Here is a 25,207-nt window from a genome sequence, read left to right as displayed (position 1 = left end):
TGTGAGAGGCAGACATTACAGATAAGTGAGAGGGTAGTGTATGTGAGAGGCAGACATTACAGATAAGTGAGAGGGTAGTGTATGTGAGAGGCAGACATTACAGATAAGTGAGAGGGTAGTGTATGTGAGAGGCAGACATTACAGATAAGTGAGAGGGTAGTGTATGTGAGAGGCAGACATTACAGATAAGTGAGAGGGTAGTGTATGTGAGAGGCAGACATTACAGATAAGTGAGAGGGTAGTGCATGTGAGAGGCAGACATTACAGATAAGTGAGAGGGTAGTGCATGTGAGAGGCAGACATTACAGATAAGTGAGAGGGTAGTGTATGTGAGAGGCAGACATTACAGATAGTGAGAGGGTAGTGTATGTGAGAGGCAGACATTACAGATAAGTGAGAGGGTAGTGCATGTGAGAGGCAGACATTACAGATAGTGAGAGGGTAGTGCATGTGAGAGGCAGACATTACAGATAGTGAGAGGGTAGTGCATGTGAGAGGCAGACATTACAGATAGTGAGAGGGTAGTGCATGTGAGAGGCAGACATTACAGATAAGTGAGAGGGTAGTGCATGTGAGAGGCAGACATTACAGATAAGTGAGTGGGTAGTGTATGTGAGAGACAGACATTACAGATAAGTGAGAGTGTAGTGTTTGTGTGTGTATGTATGTATCTATGTTCATGTGTATGTATGTATCTGTGTGCGTGCGTGTGTGAATGTGTGTGTGCATGCATTTTTGTATGTAGGTATTTATCTATGTGAGGGTTCGTGTGTGTGTATGTGTGTTTGTGTGTGTGTTTGTGTGTGTATGTGCTTGTGTGTATGTTTATATGTGTGTGTATGTGTGTTTGTGTGTGTGTTTGTGTGTGTATGTGCTTGTGTGTATGTTTATATGTGTGTGTGTGTGTGTGTGTGTGTCTGTGTGTATGTATATGTGTGTATGTATGTTTATTTTTTATGTATGTGTGTGTATGTGTATGCGTTTATGTATGTGTGGGTATTTGTTTGTGTTTATGAGTGTTTGTATATGTGTGTGTGATTGTGTGTGTATGTGTATGAGTGTATGTATGTATGTGTTTGTGTATGGGTATTTGTGTGTTTTTTGAATGTTTGTAAATGTGTGTGTGTGTATGTGTGTGTTTGTGTGTGTGTATATGTATATGCGTGTATGTATGTCTGGGTATTTGTGTGTGTTTATGAGTGTATGTGACTGTATGTGTGTGTACATATGTGTAGGGTGTTTTAAAGTTATGTTTCATTTCAACACCATAGTTTATATCTAACTGAAGAACTCCACTATTTGTGTGGAGGTTTAGTACACCATCGCCTTATCGCTCAAGCAATAACTGGTATGTTTAGAGGTTTTTAAATGTGAGTGCATTTGTATTTATTTATTGGATTTAAAAATTAAAAACAATACACGCTATGCTGGTGTCCCTTTCTCATCTTTTCACCTGAGAAACAACTCAATACTTGCAGGGGGATCTACTGGGGAAGTGACATAGGGGCCTAGTTATCAAGCCATCAACCTCAAATACGCTGGAATTCCACAGCGTATTTGTGGCGAGGCTGATTCGCCTAAGTTATCAAGCCCTAGATACCAGCAAAAGTAGAATTTTGTGACGTAATCTTCGATCTGCCGGACTCAGTCCGACACAGATCGATTCTTACGTCACTACAGATGTTCCGCACACAAGTTCGGCACAATCTGACTACTTTTGCTAGTTATCAAAAACTAGCAGGTACGCTCGGCACTTTTCCATTATTAATTATATTGTAGCTATCTTAGGGTTTATTTTACAGGTAATGATTTAGTTTTAAATAGGAATAATTTATTTAAGTATAGTGTAGTATTAGGTGTAATTGTAACTTAGGTTAGTTTTTATTTTATAGGTAAATTTCTCTTTATTTTAGCTAGGTAGCTATTAAATAGTTAATAACTATTTAATAGCTATTGTACCTAGTTAAAATAAATTGAAAGATGCCTGTAAAATAAAAATAAATCCTAAGATAGCTACAATATAATTATTATTTATATTGTAGCTATATTAGGGTTTATTTTAAAGGTAAGTATTTAGTTTTAAATAGGATTAATTTATTTAATAAGAGAAATATTATTTAGATTTATTTAATTAATATTTAAGTTAGGGGGGTTTTAGGGTTAGTGTTAGACTTAGGTTTAGGGGTTAATAATTTTATTACAGTGGCGACGGTGTAGGGGGGGCAGATTAGGGGTTAATAAGTTTAATATAGGTTGCGGCGGTTTAGGGGTTAAACAATTTATTTAGTTGCGGCGAGGTCCGGGATCGTCAGGATAGGGGTTAATAACTTTATTATAGGTGGCAACGGTATAGGGGGGGCAGGATAGGGGTTACTATGTATAATGTAGGTGGCGGCGGTTTAGGGGTTAATACATTTATTATAGTTGCGGCGGGGACCGGGAGGGGCGGTTTAGGGGTTAATACATTTATTATAGTTGCGGCGGGGTCTAGGAGCGGCGATTTAGTGGTTAATAACTTTATTGAGTTGCGGGGGGCTCCGGGGGCGCCGGTATAGGGGGTAGAACAGTGTAGTTATTGTGGGTGCTTAGTGACAGGCTAGCAATAAAGCTGTAAAAAAGCCAAAGAGCAGCGAGCTTGGATGAGTGATAACTCTCACAGTCCGCTGCTCATCCCCCTGTACTTGGTGCGCAGCTTTTTGACAGCTTTATTGATAACTTAGGCAAAAATTTTCAGGTCCGCGGCGGCGATGGTAGGCGAGCTTAGGTGGGCGTATTGAACCGGCGAAGGCAGGTAAAGTAGACACGTTGATAACTAGGCCCCATAGAATTCTTTTATCCAAGGGAGGTAGAGCATTTGCCTTATCCTACTACTGATTTAACTTGAGTGATGCTAACACACAATAGCTCCAATATTTTTGCTGTCCGCTTTTAAGCTTGCCCAGAACCTATACATTTTCTTCATTTATACATAATGCAGCATTTTCTATATAGTTTTTTATCATTAAAAGAATAGCAAACAGCGTGCAATTATGTTTTTATGCAGTTGAGCAATAAATGAACATAGGAAATGTTTGACATTTTTTTGAATGCATTAACCCCTTTTTTGCTGCAGTTCTCCACCTTACACAAAACACATAAAAAATACATTACAAAGTTCAGTTACACTCATACTAACACCATCTAATAAAAATTATTTCAAAACAATATTGCACAAAAAAGTTATAAGGTCTCAATGATATGAGGTCTCAGGTTTTAGAAATAACAAACAGGCAAAGGGATTTAACCTAGACTTGAATATATATACATCCCTAAAGATGTATATGTGTATGCAGAGGCATAGCTAGAAATGTCAGGGCCCGGTGCAAGAATCTATAAAGGCCCCCCCACCCTCCCAGGTCATAGACATTCATAAGGACCCACAGTCACCTATGTGCACACACACTTATGGCTTCTGCGATATTTATATTTCACAAGATGTGCCGCTGGAGATTGTACTAGCTGGCACAGTATATGATATATATATATATATATATATATATATATATATATATATATATATATATATATATATATGTAAAAGTAGGACCTGCACTCACTGGATTTAGTTAAATAAAGTGTTATTTATTCCATGGAAACATTTCAGGGTTCACAGACCCCTTCCTCAGACCAGACGTGCATACATTCATACATACACACACACACATTTATATATATATATATATATATATACACATACACACACATTTATATATAAATTGATCTATCAAATAACTGAATTTCAGTAGTGAAATGAGCTTTATTGAATTAACAGAAAATGTGCAATATGCATCAAAACGAAATTAGACAGGTGCAAAAATTTCAGCTCCCCAACAGAAATATTGCATCAATATTTAGTAGAGCCTCCTTTAGCAGAAATAACAGCCTGTAGACGCTTCCTATAGCCTGTAATGAGTGTCTGGATTCTGAATGAAGGTATGTTGGACCATTCCTCCTTGCAAAGCATCTCCACTTCAGTTAGGTTATTATTATTAGCAGTTATTTGCAGAGAGCAAACAGATTCCGCAGCGCTAAGTTATGATGGTTGCCGAGCATGGACAGACCGCTTCAAATCACCCCACAGATTTTCAATGATATTCAGGTCTGGGGACTGGGATGGCCATTCCAGAACATTGTACTTGTTCCTCTGCATAAATGCCAGAGTAGATTTAGACCAGCATTTTGGGTTGTTGTCTTGTTGAAATATCCAGCCCTGGCGTAACTTCAACTCTGTGACTGATTCCTCAACATTATTCTCAAGTATCTGCTGATATTGAGTGGAATCCATGCGACCCTCAAGTTTAACAAGATTCCCAGTACCGGCACTGGCCACACAGACCCACAGCATGATGGAACATCCACCAAATTTGACTGTGGGTAGCAAGTGTTTTTCTTGGAATGCTGGGTTCTTTTGCTGCCATGCATAACGCCCCTTGCTATGACCAAATATCTCAATCTTTGTTTCATCAGTCCACAGCACCTTCTTCCAAAATTAAGATGAGTTGTCCAAATGTGCGTTTGCCTACCTCAAGTGACACTGTTTGTGGGGTGTGTGCAGAAGAGGCTTCTTCCACATCACTCTGCCATACAGCTTCTCCTTGTGCAAAGTACGCTGAATTGTTGAACGATGCACAGTGACACCATCTGCAGCAAGATAATGTTGAAGGTCTTTGGAGGTGGTCTGTGTGCTGTTTTTGACAATGCTCACCATCCTCTGCTTTTGCCTCTCCGATATTTTACTTGGACTGCTACCTCTGGCCTAAACAAGAACTGTGCCTGTGGTAATCCATTTTCTCACTATGTTCCTCACAGTGGACACTGACCGCTTAAATCTCTGTGATTGCTTTTTGTAGCCTTCCCCTAAACCATAATGTTGAACAATCTTTGTTTTCAGGTCATTTGCGAGTTGTTTTGAGGCCCCCATGTTGCCACTCTTCAGAGGAGAGTCAAGGAGAACACCAACTTGCAATTGGCCACCTTAAATACCTTTTCTCATGATTGGATGCACCTGTCTATAAAGTTCAAGGCTTAATGGGCTCACCAAACCAATTGTGTGTTCCAATAAATCAGTGCTAGGTAGTTACAGGTATTCAAATCAATAAAATGACAAGGGCGCCAAAATTTATGCACCTGTCAACTTTAACAAGATTCCCAGTACCGACACTGGCCACACAGACCCAAAGCATGATGGAACATCCACCAAATTTGACTGTGGGTAGCAAGTGTTTGTCTTGGAACGCTTTGTTCTTTTGCTGCCATGCATAATGCCCCTTGTTATGACCAAATAACTCAATCTTTGTTTCATCAGTCCACAGCACCTTCTTCCAAAATGAAGCTTCTCCTTGTGCAAAGTGCGCTGAATTGTTGAATGATGCACAGTGACACCATCTGCAGCAAGATGATGTTGAAGGTTTTTGGAGGTGGTCTGTGGGCTGTTTTGACCGTTCTCACCATCCTTTGCTTTTGCCTCTCCGATATTTTACTTGGCCTGCCACCTCTGGCCTTAACAAGAACTGTGCCTGTGGTCTTCCATGTCCTCACTATGTTCCTCACAGTGGACACTGACAGCTTAAATCTCTGCGATAGCTTTTTGTAGCCTTCCCCTAAACCATAATGTTGAACAATCTTTGTTTTCAGGTCATTTGAGAGTTATTTTGAGGCCCCCATGTTGCCACTCTTCAGAGGATAGTCAAAGAGAACATCAACTTGCAATTGGCCACCTTAAATACATTTTCTCATGATTTGATGCACCTTTCTATGAAGTTCAAGGCTTAATGGGTTTACCAAACCAATTGTGTGTTCCAATTAATAAGTGCTAGGTAGTTACAGGTATTCAAATCAATAAAATGACAAGGGTGCCCACATTTAAGCACCTGTCAATTTTAACAAGATTCCCAGTACCGGCACTGGCCACACAGCCCCACAGCGTGATGGAACATCCACCAAAATTTACTGTGGGTAGCAGGTGTTTGTCTTGGAATGCTGTGTTCTTTTGCTGCCATGCATAATGCCCCTTGTTATGACCAAATAACTCAATCCTTGTTTCATTCGTCCACAGCACCTTGTTTGGATGCATGTTGCACATTTTCTGTTAATCCAATAAACCTCACTTCACTACTGAAATATTACCGTGTCCTTCAGTTATTTGATAGATCAAAATGAAATTGCTGATCCAAACACCCAATTATTTATAAATGAAAATCATGGAAATTGTCAACGGTGCCTAAACGTTTTCATACAACTGTATATACAGTATACACATATACACACATATGGCTGCTCAAGATAGATTTTACATAATACCCTCATAAGCAGACCAGCAATCCCTTTTATCTATTTACTCTTGAGATACAGTATATAGGTGTATATGAAATAGCTATAGAGATATATCAAGATTAAATAAATAATAGGGATCCCTGGTAATCTTAAATTCTCTAATGCCAAATCATCATCAAGTGGGTAATTCTTATAAATGTACACCAATAGTTTCTGAAAACTACAAGCAACACAAGATTCTCAATAAAAATAGATCTAGCCATAAGAAGAGACTATGGCCTCTAGTTATCATGGTCTGGCGGACCTGATCCGACACTGTGGATCAGGTCCGCCAGACCTCACTGACCTGCAGGCTCGCCAGATACACGGGGCATCAAGCTCCATACGGAGCTTGATACATATGCCCCTATATTCAGTGTCATAAAGATTTATATGAGCAAGTACAATTTTGGAGGCAATAAATGTATGGAGCAGTATAAAACTATTAGGCTAATTAATTAATTAGTAACTACTTTTTAACACTTTACAATTTTAAAACTCACTGAGAATTGAAGCCTTGTGTCTTTCACAGGGCTACGTTCTCCCTAGTGCCACAATAGATAGTGCCTGCTTTCCTCTGTGATGTCAGAGTGCAGAGAGTTAATGGGAAATCTTCAGGAAGGCATTCAATCAATTAAGAGCCAATGTGCATGCTAAAGCCGCCAATGAGATCTATAGCTAAGTTTGTGCTGAAGGCAGCTGGGCCTCCCTGAGGTGAGGGACCTCCAGGGCCCGGTCGAATTCACGGACTCTGCATCCCCAGTAGTTACGCCCCTGTACATATGTATTTATATGAGTATATATGTATTTACAGACATATATACACATATAAACACAAAATACATATGCACACATATATAGACATGTACAGAAGTGCATTAGAGCCCTTTGCAGTTAGGTAGATCAAAACATGAAAAAACATATTTATGCAAAATCCATAATTAAAAAGTGTTGTACTGTGTATTTACTGTAAATATTTCACATTCCAATGTTATGTATGTGTGTGTATATACATACAGATTAGGCGCAGAAGAAAGTAAGTACCATAGGCAAGGATAAAGTTAAAAGTTTGTTTCAGCCGGTGGCCGTAATCATAGCTACCGAATACACCTGCGTCTGCTATTTAAAATCAGTACTCCAAGCTTATTGGTGAACTGTCATCCAATCTGACAGTAGTTAGTGTGGGTGTGTTACAAAGTTTAAAGACACTTAATATATAGATTCTATCTCAGCCTGATTTAGAGATATATACAAAAAATGACCTATGTACAATGTATATGCACTGTAGCTTGCACGTAGCTAATATAAACATAAACATAAATGGTCATATAGAGGGGAATGGTATAATAGTAGAAGATAAGGTATTATATTATACTCGCTAGTAAAATATCATATTCACATAGTAAATACTTTACTCACATCATCTAGAAAGGACAAGTTCGCTTCGCATAAAAAAAAGAATGTGATGTACTTAGTACTCTACCGTTTCTAAAGAAACATCCTGTGTTTCAACCTCTTTGTAAAATTACATAACAAGGGATATGAATACAATGATGGATGCCTGGAATACAATTATTTAAACATATACATAAATGCACATAGAAGAGCGTATGCTATCTTGGATAGATATTATGAATATGATGAATTACATAAATATCTGGCATTCTTGCTGGTAACCTGCATAATATTATTATTAGACCAACTGTTGGCCTGTCAATATATCTGATAACATATTGTAGGTATATATTGAAAACTTTTTATAAGTACATAGGTAAATACAGATGAAGTAACATATTGTATCATTCAGATTCTATATGAGATTTGCGGTTACAGAGTAAGCATTTGATATATCCACAATATATGTGTATATATATATATATATATATATATATTTATTATGTACAAAATATACAAAGGAATGACCAAACAAGGGAAAGTGTATATAGTCTCAGTCATAGTCTGAGAGAAAAGAGAGATGTTGTGAATATGCCTTATTTCCAATAATAAATCAGATCTTAATCGTAATTCAGGCCCCGGTGGGGATCCTAGTCGTAAGCTTGAAAATCCAAAACATCTCTCTTTTCCCAATTATCTTATCCCTATCTCCTCCTCTATGAGAGTGTCTGATCTGTTCGATCGCTTGCCATCTGAATATGGCATTGCTTTTGTGATGTATACGTGTTAAGTGTTTAACTAGAGGTGTTCTCGCTTCACCTATTTTTATAGTAGAGAGATGATTTATTTTGCGAGTATTGACATCGTTTGTCGTTAATCCTACATATTGTAGGTGCAGGTTATCAGATTAATGACGTAGAATGCAGTGCAGTTGAGACAAGAATCAATAAGAAAAGTCTCACCAGTGACTTCAGAGCGCACATTTTCAGAAAAAATACTAAATTCGCAAGGTCTGCATCTGGATTTTCTGCTTCTATACATCCCTTTATGTGTTAAACACGAAACACTATCACCTAGATTACGAGTTTTGCGTTAGAGGCTGTGCGGTGCTAACGAGCAGTTTTCTCTCACCGCTCACTTACTTATAGCGCTGGTATTACGAGTTTTCAGAAACCAGTCATTAAAGTGAGCGTTGAGCAAAATTTTGCACATTACCGCACTCCAAATCCAGCGCTGCTTAAGTCAGTGGTGAGCTGGTCGTATGTGCTCGTGCACGATTTCCCTATAGGAATCAACAGGGAGAGCCAGCTGAAAAAAAGTCTAACACCTGCAAAAAAGCAGCGTAAAACTCAGTAACGCAGCCCCATTGATTCCTATGGGGAAATAAAAGTTATGTCTACACCTAACACCCTAACATGAACCCCGAGTCTGAACACCCCTAATCTTACATTTATTAACCCCTAATCTGCCTCCCCCAGCATCGCCGACACCTATATTATACTTATTAACTTCTAATCTGCCGCTCCGGACACCGCCGCCACCTATATTATACTTATGAACCCCTAATCTGCTGCCCCAAACATCGCCGACACCTACCATTATATTTATTAACCATTAATCTGCCACCCCCAATGTCGCCGCCACCTACCTACACTTATTAACCCCTAATCTGCCACCCCCAACATCGCCGCCACTATAATAAACATATTAACCCCTAAATCACCACACTCCCACCTCGCAAACATTAGTTAAATATTATTAACCCCTAATCTGCTGTCCCTAACATCGCCGCCACCTACATACATTTATTAACCCCTAATCTGCCACCCCCAACGACGCTGCCACTATATTTAATTTATTAACCCCTAAACCTAAGTCTAACCCTAAACCTAATACCTACTAACTTAAATATAATTTAAATAAATCTAAATAAATATTCCTATAATTAACTAAATAATTCCTATTTAAATCTAAATACTTACCTGTAAAATAAACCCTAAGCTAGCTACCATATAACTAATAGTTACATTGTATCTAGCTTAGGATTTATTTTTATTTTACAGGCAAGTTTGTATTTATTTTAACTAGGTAGAATAGTTATTAAATAGTTATTAACTATTTACTAACTACCTAGCTAAAATAAATACAAATTTACCTGTAAAATAAAAACTAAATTAAATACAATTACCTAAATTAAATTAGCTAAAGTACAACCCCCCCCCCACTAAATTACAGAAATAATAAACAAATTACAGAAATGTAAACTAAGTACACCTAATCTAATAGCCCTATCAAAATATAAAAGCCCCCCAAAATAAAAAAACCCTAGCCTAAACTAAATTACCAATAGCCCTTAAAAGGGCCTTTTGTGGGGCATTGCCCCAAAGTAATCAGCTCTTTTACCTGTAAAAAAATACAAACAACCCCCCAACAGTAAAACCCACCACCCACACAACAAACCCCCTAAATAAAATTCTATCTAAAAAAAACTAAGGTCCACATTGTCCTGAAAAGGGCATTTGGATGGGCATTGCCCTTAAAAGGGCAGTTAGCTCTTTTGCCGTCCAAACCCTAATCTAGAAAATAAAACAAACCCAATACACCCTTAAAAAAAAAACCTAACACTAACCCCCTGAAAATCGACTTATGGGACTTCTGCCCGTCTGGAAGACCACTTCTGCCCGGCTTGGATGAAGACTTCTGCCCGTCTGGAGGACCACTTCACCCGTCTTGGATGAAGACATCTCCCGGTAAGTCGATCTTCAGGGGGTTATTGTTAAGTTTTTTAAGGGTGTATTGGGTGGGTTTTATTTTTTAGATTAGGGTTTGGGCGGCAAAAGAGCTAACAGCCCTTTTAAGGGCAATGCCCAACCAAATGCCCTTTTCAGGGCAATGGGGAGCTTAGTTTTTTTTAGATAGTATTTTATTTGGGGGGTTGGTTTTGTGGATGGTGGGTTTTACTGTTGGGGGGGTTGTTTGTATTTTTTTTTACAGGTAAAAGAGCTGATTACTTTTAGGCAATGCCCCGCAAAAGGCCCTTTTAAGGGCTATTGGTAGTTTAGTTTAGGCTAGGGTTTTTTTTTATTTTTGGGGGGCTTTTTTATTTTAATAGGGCTATTAGATTAGGTGTAATTAGTTTAAATTTCTGTAATTTGTTTATTATTTTCTGTAATTTAGTGTTGTTGTTTTTTGTACTTTAGCTAATTTAATTTAATGTAGGTAATTGTATTTAATTTAGTTAATTTATTTAATTATAGTGTAGTGTTAGGTGTTAGTGTAACTTAGGTTAGGTTTTATTTTACAGGTAAATTTGTATTTATTTTAGCTAGGTAGTTATTAAATAGTTAATTACTATTTAATAACTATTCTACCTAGTTAAAATAAATACAAACTTGCCTGTAAAATAAAAATAAACCCTAAACTAGCTACAATGTAACTATTAGTTAAATTGTAGCTAGCTTAGGTTTTATTTTACAGGTAAGTATTTAGTTTTAAATAGGAATAATTTAGTTAATTATAGGAATATTTATTTAGATTTATTTTAATTATATTTACAATTAGTGGGTGTTAGGTTTTGGGTTAGACTTAGGTTTAGGGGTTAATAACTTTAATATAGTGGTGGCGACGTTGGGGGCGGCATATTAGGGGTTAATAAATGTAGGTAGGTGGCGGCGATATTAGGGATGGCAGATTAGGGGTTAATAATATTTAACTAATGTTTGCGATGCGGGAGTGCAACGGTTTAGGGGTTAATATGTTTATTATAGTGGCGGCGACGTTGGGGCAGCAGATAAGGGGTTAATAAGTGTAGGTAGGTGGTGGCAACATTGGGGCAGCAGATTAGGGGTTAATAAATATAATGTAGGTGTCTGCGATGTTGGGGTCAGCAGATTAGGGGTTCATAAATATAATGTAGTTGGCGGCAGTGTCCGGAGCGGCAGATCAGGGGTTAAATTTTTTATTTTAGTATTTGCGATGCAGGAGGGCCTCGGTTTAGGGGTTACTAGGTAGTTTATGGGTGTTAGTGTACTTTTTAGCACTTTAGTTATGAGTTTTATGTTACAGCGTTGTACCATAAAACTCTTAACTACTGACTTTTAAATGCTTTAGGGATCTTGACAGGAGGATCTTGACTTTTTGGCCTCCCAGGACAGACTCGTAATACCGGCGCTATGGAAGTCCCATAGAAAAAAGACTTTACAAAGTTTACGTAAGTCGTTTTGCGGTCAGGCCAAAAAAGTGTGCGGTGCCCCTAAACCTTCAAGACTCGTAATACCAGCGGGCGTAAAAAAGCAGAGTTAGGACCTCTTAACGCTGCTTTTTTACCCTAACAGCTAACACACAACTCATAATCTAGCCATATGTTTGGGAGTTAGTGGGGGCTGTTCAGATGGAGAGAGATAGTTCATTAGGGTTTTACATCTCCTATACGAGCAGCGTAACTCGTCATTGACACAGTTCACCAGCTTATCGTCTGCTGCTAGCAGATTGAAAAGTTTTTTGACAATCTTACAGATGGTAATGTAATTTTTGCTAAAGTCTGTCACAAATGTTACTTTACTTGGATTTGTGTTGTCTTTATGTCTGTGGGGACTGCTGTCAGATTGGATTACAGTTCACCAATAAGCTTGGAGTACTAATTTTAAATAGCAGACACAGGTGTATTTGGTAGCTATGATTACGGCCACCGACTGAAACATGTCAGCATACTAATACTATCTGCAGTGTGTGTGTTCAACTAGGTTCCTTATTATCCTATTTGGAAATTTAATAAACAAACTTTTAACTTTATTCTTGCCTACAGTACTTACTTTCTTCTGCCTACTCCACGTGGACCACGTCGTGCCTGTTGTCTATCTGCATTTTTTGGCATATGTACTGTATATGTGCTTTGCTCTGGCTGTTTTTACTTTTCTACAATAAACTTGGATGTTTTTATACAGTACCTCTTTGCAGTACCTGCTCCTTCCTTCCTCTGAATTTTTAACTGTATCCTTGCCGACAGTACTTACTTTCTTCTTCCTACTCCACATGGACCAGGAACCATAGGCTAAGGGAGCTCCCCTTTGCCCCTTACGGAGTGCTGAATAGCTCCAGGAATTGACAATCCTGATTGGACAGACATAGGGGCCCATTTATCAAGCTCCAGATGTAGTTTGAGGGCCCGTGTTTCTGGCGAGCCTGCAGGCTTGCCAGAAACAGCAGTTATGAAGCAGCGGTCTAAAGACTGCTGCTCCATAACTCTGTCCGCCTGCTCTGAGCAGGCGGACACACATCGCCGAAAATCAACCCGATCGAGTACGATTGGATAAATTGACACCTCCCTGCTGGCAGCCGATTGGTCGAGAATCTGCAAGGGGCGGCATTGAACCAGCAGCTCACAAGAGCTGCTGGTGCAATGCTGAATACAGAGAGCGTATTGCTTTCCACATTCAGCAATAGCTGACGTACCTGATCCGCACTGTTGGATCAGGTCCGCCAGACCTTTGATAAATATCCCCCAATGTCTGTAAATTTGAATCAGGGTGATTTGTCTTACACATGATCAGAGGCCAATGATCCCACTGACAACAATCCTAAGGGGCATTGGTTACAACATTATCAGTGACTCGTTTTTTGGTTAAGTGCATATGTGCATATCTCCCCCGCTTTGATACATATATATATATATATATATATATATATACTGTATATGATAGATAGATATAGACATAGAGATATACAGTTATAGTCAACATTATTCAACCCCCATTGCAAATCAGGTTTATTGTCAAAAGTTACAGACTTTCAGCAAGTCTTACAAAAGCAATTGAAATAGCTCAATACAATGAATGCTTCAAGTGGTTTCCCCAAATTCAACTGAAAATGCAACTTTTAATGAATTCTGCAGTCTCAAAATTATTCAACCCCCTGAATAGAATCCCTCACAACAGCACAAATTGTTGTCTCAAGCACACCTGATGCAACTAATCAAGGGCTTCATTATTGCACCAGGTGTGCTTGAGCTAGAACACATGAAATACCTGAACCGGCTAGAGGTTTGTTGAGTGTCACCTTTGACTTCATGTTAGAAATATGGCTAAGTCATAACAATGATCCAAAAAAATAAGAGAAGAGATCATCGCCCTTCACAAACAAGGAAATGGATACAAAAGATAGCAAAGGCACTGAATGTTCCTAGAGACACCGTTGGAAGCATAGTTCGCAAGTTCAAAGTTAAAGGAACAATGGTTACACTACCTGGATGGGGCAGAAAAAGGAAGCTATCAATGGCTGCAACCAGATTTCTGAGAAGACAGGTTTATAAAAAACCTCAAGTGACTGCAAAAGACCTGCAGCAAGGCTTGTGGAAACAGGAAATGAGGTTTCACAGTAAGGCGCATACTAAACACAGAAGGTTTCCATGTCAGAACTCCAAGACGTACACCACTACTGACCCAAAATCAAAAGAAGTTCTGTGGAGCAATGACATAAAACTGGAACATTTTGGCCCATTTGATCAGCGGGATGTCTGGAGGAAGAAGAATGAAGCATACGCTGAAAAGAGCACTCTGCCTACAGTTAAGCATGGTGGTGGCTCGCTGATGCTCTGGGGCTGCTTTGCATCTTCTGGCACTGGAAACCTGCAGTGTGTGGAAGGCAAGATGGATTCATTGAAGTATCAGGAAATCCTAGGAGAAAATGTCATGCTCTCTGTGAGGAAACTGTAGCAACTTGGGCGTCATTAGACCTTCCAACAGTACAATGATCCCAAGCATAACTAAAAAAAAAAAAAAAATGTGCAACTGTTGTATTTTTGTAAAATACCTCAAATTCCACCAAGACTTGGTTGCAGAAGAATAATATGCCCTGACGAAGTCACGTATCAGTGACGAAACGCATCAGTGGGCGTCTCTTGGTGGTGTTATTGCAGACTGTAGGAGCTACGGCTTGTCCTTTTAGTTATAATAGATTTCCAAATATAGCGACATATATTAAGTGTAATTTTTAACGTAACTAACGGTACTAGTTCTGTGTTGACGTGATTATCAAACAGAAAGGAATGTAGGATAATTTGAGTACTGTGTGTTAATACACTAATTTGGATATTCCTTTGTAACACTTTGTGGGGATACATATTGTGCTAACAGGCGAATCACAAACGAGTATTATTGATACCCATAGAATGTGTGTTGCAAAGTGATCTATCGTGACACATTGTACCTGTTTATGGACAATACGATAAAAACAATTCATAAGAGTTGAACACGAGAATATATTGATACTATTTGTGTGTTATTTAATATACACGGCAAACTGAGCATATGATTAGTATGAATGTTGTGACAAGATATAGGGACACAATTTAGCAATCAGCTAACTGGGTTTAATCCCAGCAGTACGCAGGCAGGAGGACGCCTTTGAGCGCATAGTCTGTGTGTCGTGTGACCTAATGTTCCGTAATATTACTCTTGTCCTGACACTCCAACTCATCTCCTATGGTTCTGAGAGACCACTTCCAGGGCACACAGCCCTTTTATTATATATACAGGTAGCCCTCAGTTTACGCCGGGGTTAGGTTCCAGAAGGAATGGTTGTAAATCAAAACCGTTGTAAATTGAAACACAGTTTATAATGTAAGTCAATGGGAAGTGAGGGTGATAGGTTCCAGGCCCCTCTCAAAATTGTCATAAGTAACACCTAATACATTATTTTTAAAGATTTGAAATGAAGACTTTAAATGCTAAACAGCATTATAAACCTAATAAAATAATCACACAACACAGACTTCACTTGCATTTTTCTGCAAACAGTTTTTTCTATGCATTCCAATCTGGACTGATTTATAGACAGGAAGATCTTGTTCCTTTGAAATCTGCTCAATAGCTCAGGTCTGGTTAAACTGATTAATTTCAGCTTGCTTGGCTTTGCTGCAACACAAGCGGACAGCTCCACCTACTGGCTATTTAAATAAATGCACTGCTTCTCAATGCCTTCCAATAGCAGTTACATGACTGGAAAAAAGGTTGTTATTCTGAAACGGTGTAAATTGAACCGTTGTAAAACGAGGGCCACCTGTACTGTATTTAACCTTTGTTGGATCATCTAATATGAATATATAGAAGTGGATGGTCATTACCCATTTCTTGAATTGATCAAATTTGGTAATTTTTGTTCGTTATAGTATACATGTTAAATAAAGTGTTATCTTTTAATCAATTTATTATTTACTTCAGTAGTGTTTAATTCAGCACTTGGCTTCAATGCCACAAATCCTTTTAATTTTCTCTAACCCATTAGTTGCAGAAGAATAAGCAATATTTGTGTGAGAAGCACTAATAAAGCTTAAGTATGAAGATAACAAGTTAACATTTTAATATTGAATGTAAGAAAGTTATGATCCTTAGGTTGGAATGAAAAAATCCAAAGATTGGTGATCCTTAAATAGAAAAGAAAAATGTGGTGTACACCAAATATATATATATATATATATATATATATATAGTATATGAATGAAAAGGCTTGCACTTGCACATGAAAAAAACAGTGCTTTTATTGGCACATCAAGAAACAAGTGACGTTTCGGGGATCAATCGCCCCTTCATCAGACCAAGTGATTAGTGAACAAACAAACGGCTAGATTATGAGTTTTGGATTAGAGGATATGCGGTGCTAACGAGCAGTTTTGTCTCACTGCTCACTTTCCTACAGCGCTGGTATTACAGGTTTTTACAAACCCGTCATTAAAAGACAAGAAGTGAGCGTTGAGCAAAATTTTGCTCATTACCGCACTCCAATACCAGAGCTGCTTAAGTCAGCGGTGAGCTGGTCGTACATGCTCGTGTACGATTTCCCCATAGGAATCAACGGGGAGAGCCGGCTGAGAAAAAGTCTAACACCTGCAAAAAAGCAGCGTTAAACTCAGCAACGCAGCCCCATTGATTCCTACGGGGAAATAAAATTTATGCCTACACCTAACACCCTAACATGAACCCCGAGTCTAAAGACCCCTAATCTTACACTTATTAACCCCTAATCTGCTGCCCCCGACATTGCCGACACCTGCATTATATTTATTAACCCCTAATCTGCCGCTCCAGATATTGCCGACACCTGCATTATATTTATTAATCCCTAATCTGCCGCTCCAGACACCATCGCTACCTACATTATACTCATGAACCCCTAATCTGCTGCCTCCAACATCGCCCACACCTACATTATATTTATTAACCCCTAATCTGCCGCTCCCAATGTCGCTGCCACCTACCTACACTTATTAACCCCAAATATGCCTCGCCAACGTTGCCGCACTATAATAAACATATTAACCTCTAAACCGCCGCACTCCCACTTCGCAAACATTAGTTAAATATTATTAACCCCTTATCTGCTGTCCCTAACATCACCGCCACCTACCTAAATTTATTAACCCCAAATCTGCCGCCCCCAACGTCGCCACCACTATAATAATTATATTAACCCCTTAATTTTAAGTCTAACCCTAACACCCCCTAACTTAAATATAATTTAAATAAGTGTAAATAAAATTACTATCATTACCTAACTAATTCCTATTTAAAACTAAATACTTACCTGTAAAATAAACCCTAAGCTAGCTACAATATAACTAATAGTTACATTTTAGCTAGCTTAGGGTTTATTTTTATTTTACAGGCAAGTTTGTATTTTTTTTAACTAGGTAGAATAGATATTAAATAGTTATTAACTATTTAATAACTACCTAGCTAAAATAAATACAAAAGTACCCGTAAAATAAAACATAATCTAAGTTACACTAACACCTAACACTATACTATAATTAAATACATTAAATAAATTAAATTAAATTAGCTAAAGTACAAAAAACCCCCACTAAATTACAGAAAATAATAAACAAATTACAGATATTTAAACAAATTACACCTAATCTAATAGCCCTATCAAAATAAAAAAAGTCCCCCCAAAATAAAAAAATCCCTAGCCTAAACTAAACTACCAATAGCCCTTAAAAGGGCCTTTTGTGGGGCATTGCCCCAAAGTAATCAGCTCTTTTACCTGTAAAAAAAAAATATAAACAACCCACTCAACAGTAAAACCCACCACCCACACAAACTACCCCCCAAATAAAAGCCTAGCTAAAAATAACCTAAGCTCCCCATTGCCCTGAAAAGGGCATTTGGATGGGCATTGCCCTTAAAAGGGCAGTTAGCTCTTTTGCAGGCCCAAAGTCCCTAACCTAATAATAAAACCCACCCAATACACCCTTAAAAAAAACCTAACACTAACCCCCTGAAGATCGACTTACAGTTCTGAAGATCAGACATCAATCCTCAAGGAAGTCCTCAACGAAGTCCTCAACGAAGCCGGGAGAAGTTGTCCTCCCGACGGGCAGAAGTCTTCATCCAGATGGCATCTTCTATCTTCATCCATCCGATGCGGAGCGGGTCCATCTTCAAGACATCCGATGCGGAGCATCCCCTTTATCCGATGGACTAACGACGAATGAAGGTACCTTTAAGTGACGTCATCCAAGATGGCGTCCCTTAGATTCCGATTGGCTGATAGAATTCTTTCAGCTAATCGGAATTAAGGTAGAAAAAATCCTATTGGCTGATGCAATCAGCCAATAGGATTGAAGTTCAATCCTATTGGCTGATCCAATCAGCCAATAGGATTGAGCTCGCATTCTATTGGCTGATTGGAACAGCCAATAGAATGAAAGCTCAATCCTATTGGCTGATTGGATCAGTCAATAGAATTGAACTTCAATTCTATTGACTGATTGCATCAGCCAATAGGATTTTTTCTACCTTAATTCTGACGTTGGGGGTGGCAGATTAGGGGTTAATAAGTGTAGGTAGGTTGCAGCGACATTGGGGGCGGCAGAATGTAGGTGGCGGCGAAGTTGGGGGCAGCAGATTAGGGATTCATAAATATAATGTAGGTTGCGGCGGTGTCTGGAGCGGCAGATTAGGAGTTACAATTTTTATTTTACTGTTTGTGATGTGGGAGGGCCTCGGTTTAGGGGTTAATAGGTAGTTTATGGGTGTTAGTGTACTTTTTAGCACTTTAGTTATGAGTTTTATGCTACGGCGTTGTACCATAAAACTCATAACTACTGACTTTTAAATGCGTTAGTGATCTTGACAGGGTAGGGTGTACCGCTCACTTTTTGGCCTCCCAGGACAGACTCGTAATACCGGCACTATGGAAGTCCCATAGAAAATAGACTTTACGAAGTTTACGTAAGTCATTTTGTGGTAAGGCCAAAGAAGTGTGTGGTGCCCCAAAACCTGCCAGACTCGTAATAGCAGCGGGCATAAAAAAGCAGCGTTAGGACCTCTTAACGCTGCTTTTTTACCTTAATGCACCACTTGTAATCTAGTCGAAAGTGTTTAAATCAAGTGTAAACCCCTCCCACCAATTAGAACAAGATAGCCCCCTGTTTGAACATGTGTTACAAATCATCCATTAAAGTAATGACATCTCACAATTTTCTGTCAATCTAAATAGTGACATCACACAACATATTGCAATTAAATTCATTCAAAAAATAAAAATTTAATAGTAAACAAAGTACTGTATATATAATGTATTGTATTCACATAAAACAAAAAATAAATATTGTTAATACAAACGATATGGTACAATAAGTAATAAAGGAAATAAAAATCATCACTATAATAAACCAAACGGAACAAGTAATGGAAATCACTCACAGGTGAGATATGAATACAGGAATCAGACCAATATTAATGAGTATATTCCAGTAGAAAAGCACATACAGCAAACAAAGGATTTTAATAAGCAAGAAGTTAATACTCCCCATCAAAAGGGGGCATACAATACATTTCAAAATAGGGAGAATAAAGGAGCTAGACCAAAAGAGCATTATTATGATCAAAAAAAGAACCAATACAACTATAATTATAAAGTGACAAATCAATATCCCCCACAGAGAACAGAAAAAGCACATCAACATTTTCAGAATGAAAGACCTAGAGAAAATAGAAATCCAATGAATAGATATCAACAGCAAAATTATCAATATACCAGTAGGGAAGGGTATAGCCCTCAAATAGATTCAAACCAAAGAAGGAACGAGTGGAATGAAAGTAATTTTTTAGATCAGGGTCAAGCGCCCAGATCCCCATGGAAACCGTTAGAGGAATGGGAGGAACCAGTAGTATTAAACAGGGAGAACAGAAAGAGACCAAGGGAAGGAAAGGATTGGGAATCAAACGAGGGAAGAGAGGAGGCAAACGAACCAAAAAAAACAGAGGGAAAGAAGCAACAGATAGAAAAAGCTAAAGAAAATATCATCAATTTGTCTGATACAACACTATCCAACTCGGATATACTATTACTTAATAAAGGACTTAAATTTGCCCCCAAACAATTACCCAATAAATTAGAGATGTATATATATTTACAAAAATTTATACGTAAATTAAATCTAAAAAGGTATTATGCTAAAAATGTAAATCACTACAAAGTTGTAGAAATGAAGGATACTGACAAAAATACCTGGGGGAAAGAGGATCTAGATACCCTAAAAACCCTGAAACAATTGGAGATCAATCAAGGAGAGGCAGGTAGTCCTAAGAGGAACATAGACATAGATGAATTACTGAATTTAAGTACGCATGATAGTGAGACAGAAATTATTCATAGCAATTTCAAACGTCCTTCCACATTCAATCCAACGTACGCACAAGGAGAGTATATCCCTGTGTTTAATTCACTTCTCACAGAAGAGCTAAACAAATATTTCGATACCAGCAGTCATAACAAGAAATTTAAATTTAAGGATAATTTGAAAAAAGATGAAAGAGCATCCCTTAATAAATTGAAAAAAGATCATCAGGTAGTGATCAGGCAGGCAGATAAGGGGGGTGGGATTATAGTACAAAATAGGGCTGATTATTTAGGAGAAGCAGAACGATTATTAAATGACGAAAAAACTTATAGTAAATTAAGGAATGATCCAACTATAGAATATAATAAGAACTTATTTAGTATACTGATAGAAGCCAAAAAAGAAGGCATACTTAACACTGATGAATTTAATTTTGTATACAACCCACACCCTAAGATCCCTATTTTTTACCATATTCCCAAAATACACAAAAATCCAATAAACCCACCCGGCCGTCCTATCATTTCTGGTATGGAATCAATCTCTAGTAATCTATCCACTTATATAGATTTCTATATGCAACCAATAGTAAAAAACATAAAATCATATATCAAAGATACAACAGAAGTTATAACACAATTAGAGGGTTTGAAATGGGAAGCAGAAGATATATGGATTACATGTGATGCCACTTCATTATACACCAGTATCCCCCATCAAAAAGGAATAGACGCGTTCAACTATGTAGGTAAAGAAAGCGGTATGTCACCCAAGCACTTGAACTTCTTAGAGAGTAGTATTAGGTTTATTTTAAGCAATAACTATTTCAACTTTAATGGCATATTTTATAAACAAATTCAAGGGACGGCCATGGGTACTCCAATGGCGCCCTCATATGCCAATATCTATGTTTCCCATTTTGAGGATCTTAAAATATGGAATAATAACCCTTACCGACAAAATATAATTAAATATCTGAGATATATCGACGATATTATCATTATATGGCGAGGAGATTTGATAATGGCAGATGAGTTTATCAGACACATGAACAACAATCAATTCAATTTGACATTTACCAGCAAAATGTCTAAAGAACGAATTGAATTCTTGGATGTTGAGTTCTTTGTTGATCATGATTTTGATACAGTAAAAGTAAGGAACTACAGGAAACCAATGGATAGCAATGGATTTTTAAATGCTAGAAGTGGCCATATGAGTAGTTGGAAGAACAATATACCATATGGGCAGTTTCGTAGAATACGCAGAAACTGCACCAACCTAGATGATTACAATAGGGAAGCAGGTATCTTGGAGAAGAAATTCATAGAGAAAGAATATGATAAAGAAATCATTTGTTTAGCTAGAGAGAAGAATGCTTTATGTGACCGACAAGAGCTCTTACTGCCGAAAGAACAGAGAACGATTAATCAAAGTGAAGGAGACAACAAAGTGAGGTTCATTACAACATTTAACGAAGGGTCAGGATTTATCAAAAAAGCACTACATAGACACTGGGGTATTCTAAAAGCAGACCCATTCCTAACTGATAGTTTGGACAATAAACCGAACGTAGTATTTAAAAAGAATAGAAATCTAAAAAATCTCCTTGCACCATCAAAACTTATAGATTCTAAAGAGAAGATCGAAGTTAGAACAGGCACTTTAGATAGATGGGTCTCAGGTAAACCAGGAACATATAAATGTGGGAGGAAGAATTGCTGTATGTGTCCAATTATTTGGAATAAAGATTCAATAGCTAATTGGAATAATACCAAATCAATACCAATCAAATCTAGGGGTACATGCCAATCCACATATGCAGTATATAGCTTGACGTGTAAATGTGGCAGTATTTATATAGGAAGGACAAAAAGGAAAGTGAAACGAAGATGTTACGAACACATTAATAATATTGAGTTAGGTTTAAAGACACATAGTGTGTCAGAACATTTTAGAATTCACCACAATAAAGACCCCAGCAGTTTACGAATTAGCATCCTTGAAACGGTACCAGTAGGTTCAAATCCTCATCAAAGACTTATCTCCTTAAGAAAAAAAGAGACTAAATGGATTCAACAGTTGGAAACCCTAACCCCTAAAGGGTTAAATATAGATATTGACTTGCAAGCGTTTATGCTCTAGGTGAATAGGTAGAACAATTCTCTAGGGGGTAGTCAATTTTTAATAAAGGTCAATAATCTAAGGATCAGGGAGAATTTTTTAAAGTATAATAAAGGTTAAGAATAAGAATTTCGTGTTATTAATTTTTTTATAAAAATATATCCTAATTTATTTATGAAGATGTATCCGAATATTATGAATTCAATTAATCATGGGATGCTATATTAGTGATTTTTTGGTATTTATTGTAAAGTAACAATTTTTTGTATTGGTTTTAAATATGTCAATAATCTGTCTTAGTAATGTTTGTGCGACATTAACGTAGTATTATGTATTAAAGTTTAAGGTATTAATTTTATGAATGCATATGAATTTTAGTAGCAAATTTTAGTAATACAGAGTGTGGTTTTATAGATCGTTTAAATTGTATATGTGAATACAAAGAGTTAAATGTAAGAAATAACCAAACACTTTGCTTTACTCTTCCCACGAACTTATGAAACATATGGTGAAAGGGGGTGTGAAACTTGCCCTGTAGCTAATTGGATTGGGACAGAGAAATAGGAGGAGCAAATAGTTTTTAAACAGAGGATCCCCGCGAAAAAGATATACTAATCAGAAGTCTTGAAAAAGTCCGCAGAAGACGGACGAAACGCGTAGACGTTATCTGATCTAGTCGAGTCCAATAAATGTGTTTGGATAGCAAAATCTGAACGAATCCCTGCACCGTGTAAAGGAACAACTAATAAAGTCCGCACGCCGGAAGTTGAAACGAGCAAGTTAACAGCTGAAGCTGATTGATACTGGAGTACCGGGGACTGTGTGAGATTTCCAAAGACGCTAGTAATTTTTGTATTCCTGTAAGTGCAGTCTGTATATATGCGCAAAGTGAAATTAAAAACTTTTACCTTGAGTCGCGGCTGCGCTCTCTCTTCTTGTTGTTTTTTAAGTAATAATGTGTATAATTATACAGGAGCTGAAGTAATGCACAAACTTAATATAAATTGTGACAATACCCTTATATGTATACATACAGTTAAGAGAGCAGATGTGCCCTAATGTGTAGGAGAAAGGAAAATATTCAGATTATAAACTGCTGCACACTGCAACAAATAGCAGCCTCAACAATCAATGCTAATAGTAAAAACAATAATATCATACTTGTTATACGACGTTACTCACTACGACATGAAGGAAACATGCCGGAACCATTGTATATCACACTAATCAAAGAATCACACATTACCCAAAATACACAAGTCACTAATGAAACCACCCGGACGCCCTATTGTGTCGGCCAGAAATTAAATTCTGTTGCCTCTTGCAAGGTTTGTAGATTTTTACCTACATGTATTAGGAGTGGGGTCTATATGCGAGCGCCTGAAAGTGTTAAAAACACAGACTGGCTAAAGGTTTAATTTTGGCTGAATAATATAAAAAAGTTTATATATAATGAAAAAGTTTCCATATAAGTGAATATAGAAGAATAAAAGTGGAATAAATCATCCCACGTTATAAATGAACACAAATAAAGTAATTTGTTGAAATGAAACAATAAATTTATTTTGAAAATTAAAATGAATGTCACAAATATAAAACACTAAAAAAGTCCCTAATTGGTACCAATATCTACAAGCTCGACTGAAACAAATATAGTACTAAAATATATTGGTGTAAAATATCTAATGTAATATATATGGTGCTAAAAATACTTTTATAAAAAGATATGAGAAATAAAAAGATTATCTCAAAGGGTGACCGTGTGCTTAAAAAATGTCTAGCATAATATCATAATCTTTTAGACCACACAGGTTGTTGGTTATTACGGTATGTTCCTCTGGTTAAAATCAAAAGGAATTTTCAGATAAAAAGCAGTCTTTGGGGTGTAAATCCTTAGACGATATGATTATGTTAAAGTTCGTCAATGATATCAATTGTGGAAGTCCCACCAGGGGAATGGTATTTTGTTTAGCCTTCCAAGTGTACAGATAGCATTTATAAAGTCAGTCTGTGAGATACACTATTAATTTTCAATTACCTGGTCTGCCGGTATGCGAGTTTATTAGGAATCCCAGGTCCTTGGTGCAGAAACTTGTTAATCCTGACAGGGAAAAGCTACCTGTCTTGCTACCTTGTTTCCTCCGGCGTTCCTCGTGTGTTGTAGGTGACGTCCGGTATGCCGTGTCTTCCTCCTTAGACACGCCCACACATGCGGGTGACGTCAGTTCAGAGAACCTTCTGTTAGGAGTATCTCCAAAGAAAGGTCCGTTAGTGATCTGTTACACAGCAACGCGTTTCAGCTCTTAGGAGCCTTTTTCAAGCCATAACGGTATACACTATGTTGGTCCTTAAATACCCTTCTTAATTGATGATTTGCCAAAAATAAACATATATTATATTTCCATCTTTTAGTGGTCTTTATTTGTAATATCTTCTGTATGTATGGGGGCAGTTTTGAGGATATGCTAAAAAAGATCTGTATATAAATAGTTTAGTGTTTACAAATAGATAAAAGATTTTTTATGAAGCTATATACAAAATGCTGAATAAATAGTCGTTCACATATTCCTATCAAAGTTTATAGCTATTTGTGAGAACATTTCAACATTAATCAATACTATATATATTAAATATATTAAATTACACTTCAACAAAGGACACAGCAAAAACTAAGATAGTCACATAAAAAAGAAGAGAATGACAATTGATCTATAT

The sequence above is a fragment of the Bombina bombina genome, chromosome 4 (genome assembly GCF_027579735.1).
Source record: "Bombina bombina isolate aBomBom1 chromosome 4, aBomBom1.pri, whole genome shotgun sequence".
In the NCBI taxonomy this organism is placed as follows: domain Eukaryota; kingdom Metazoa; phylum Chordata; class Amphibia; order Anura; family Bombinatoridae; genus Bombina; species Bombina bombina.
This window is presented reverse-complemented; position numbering follows the sequence as displayed.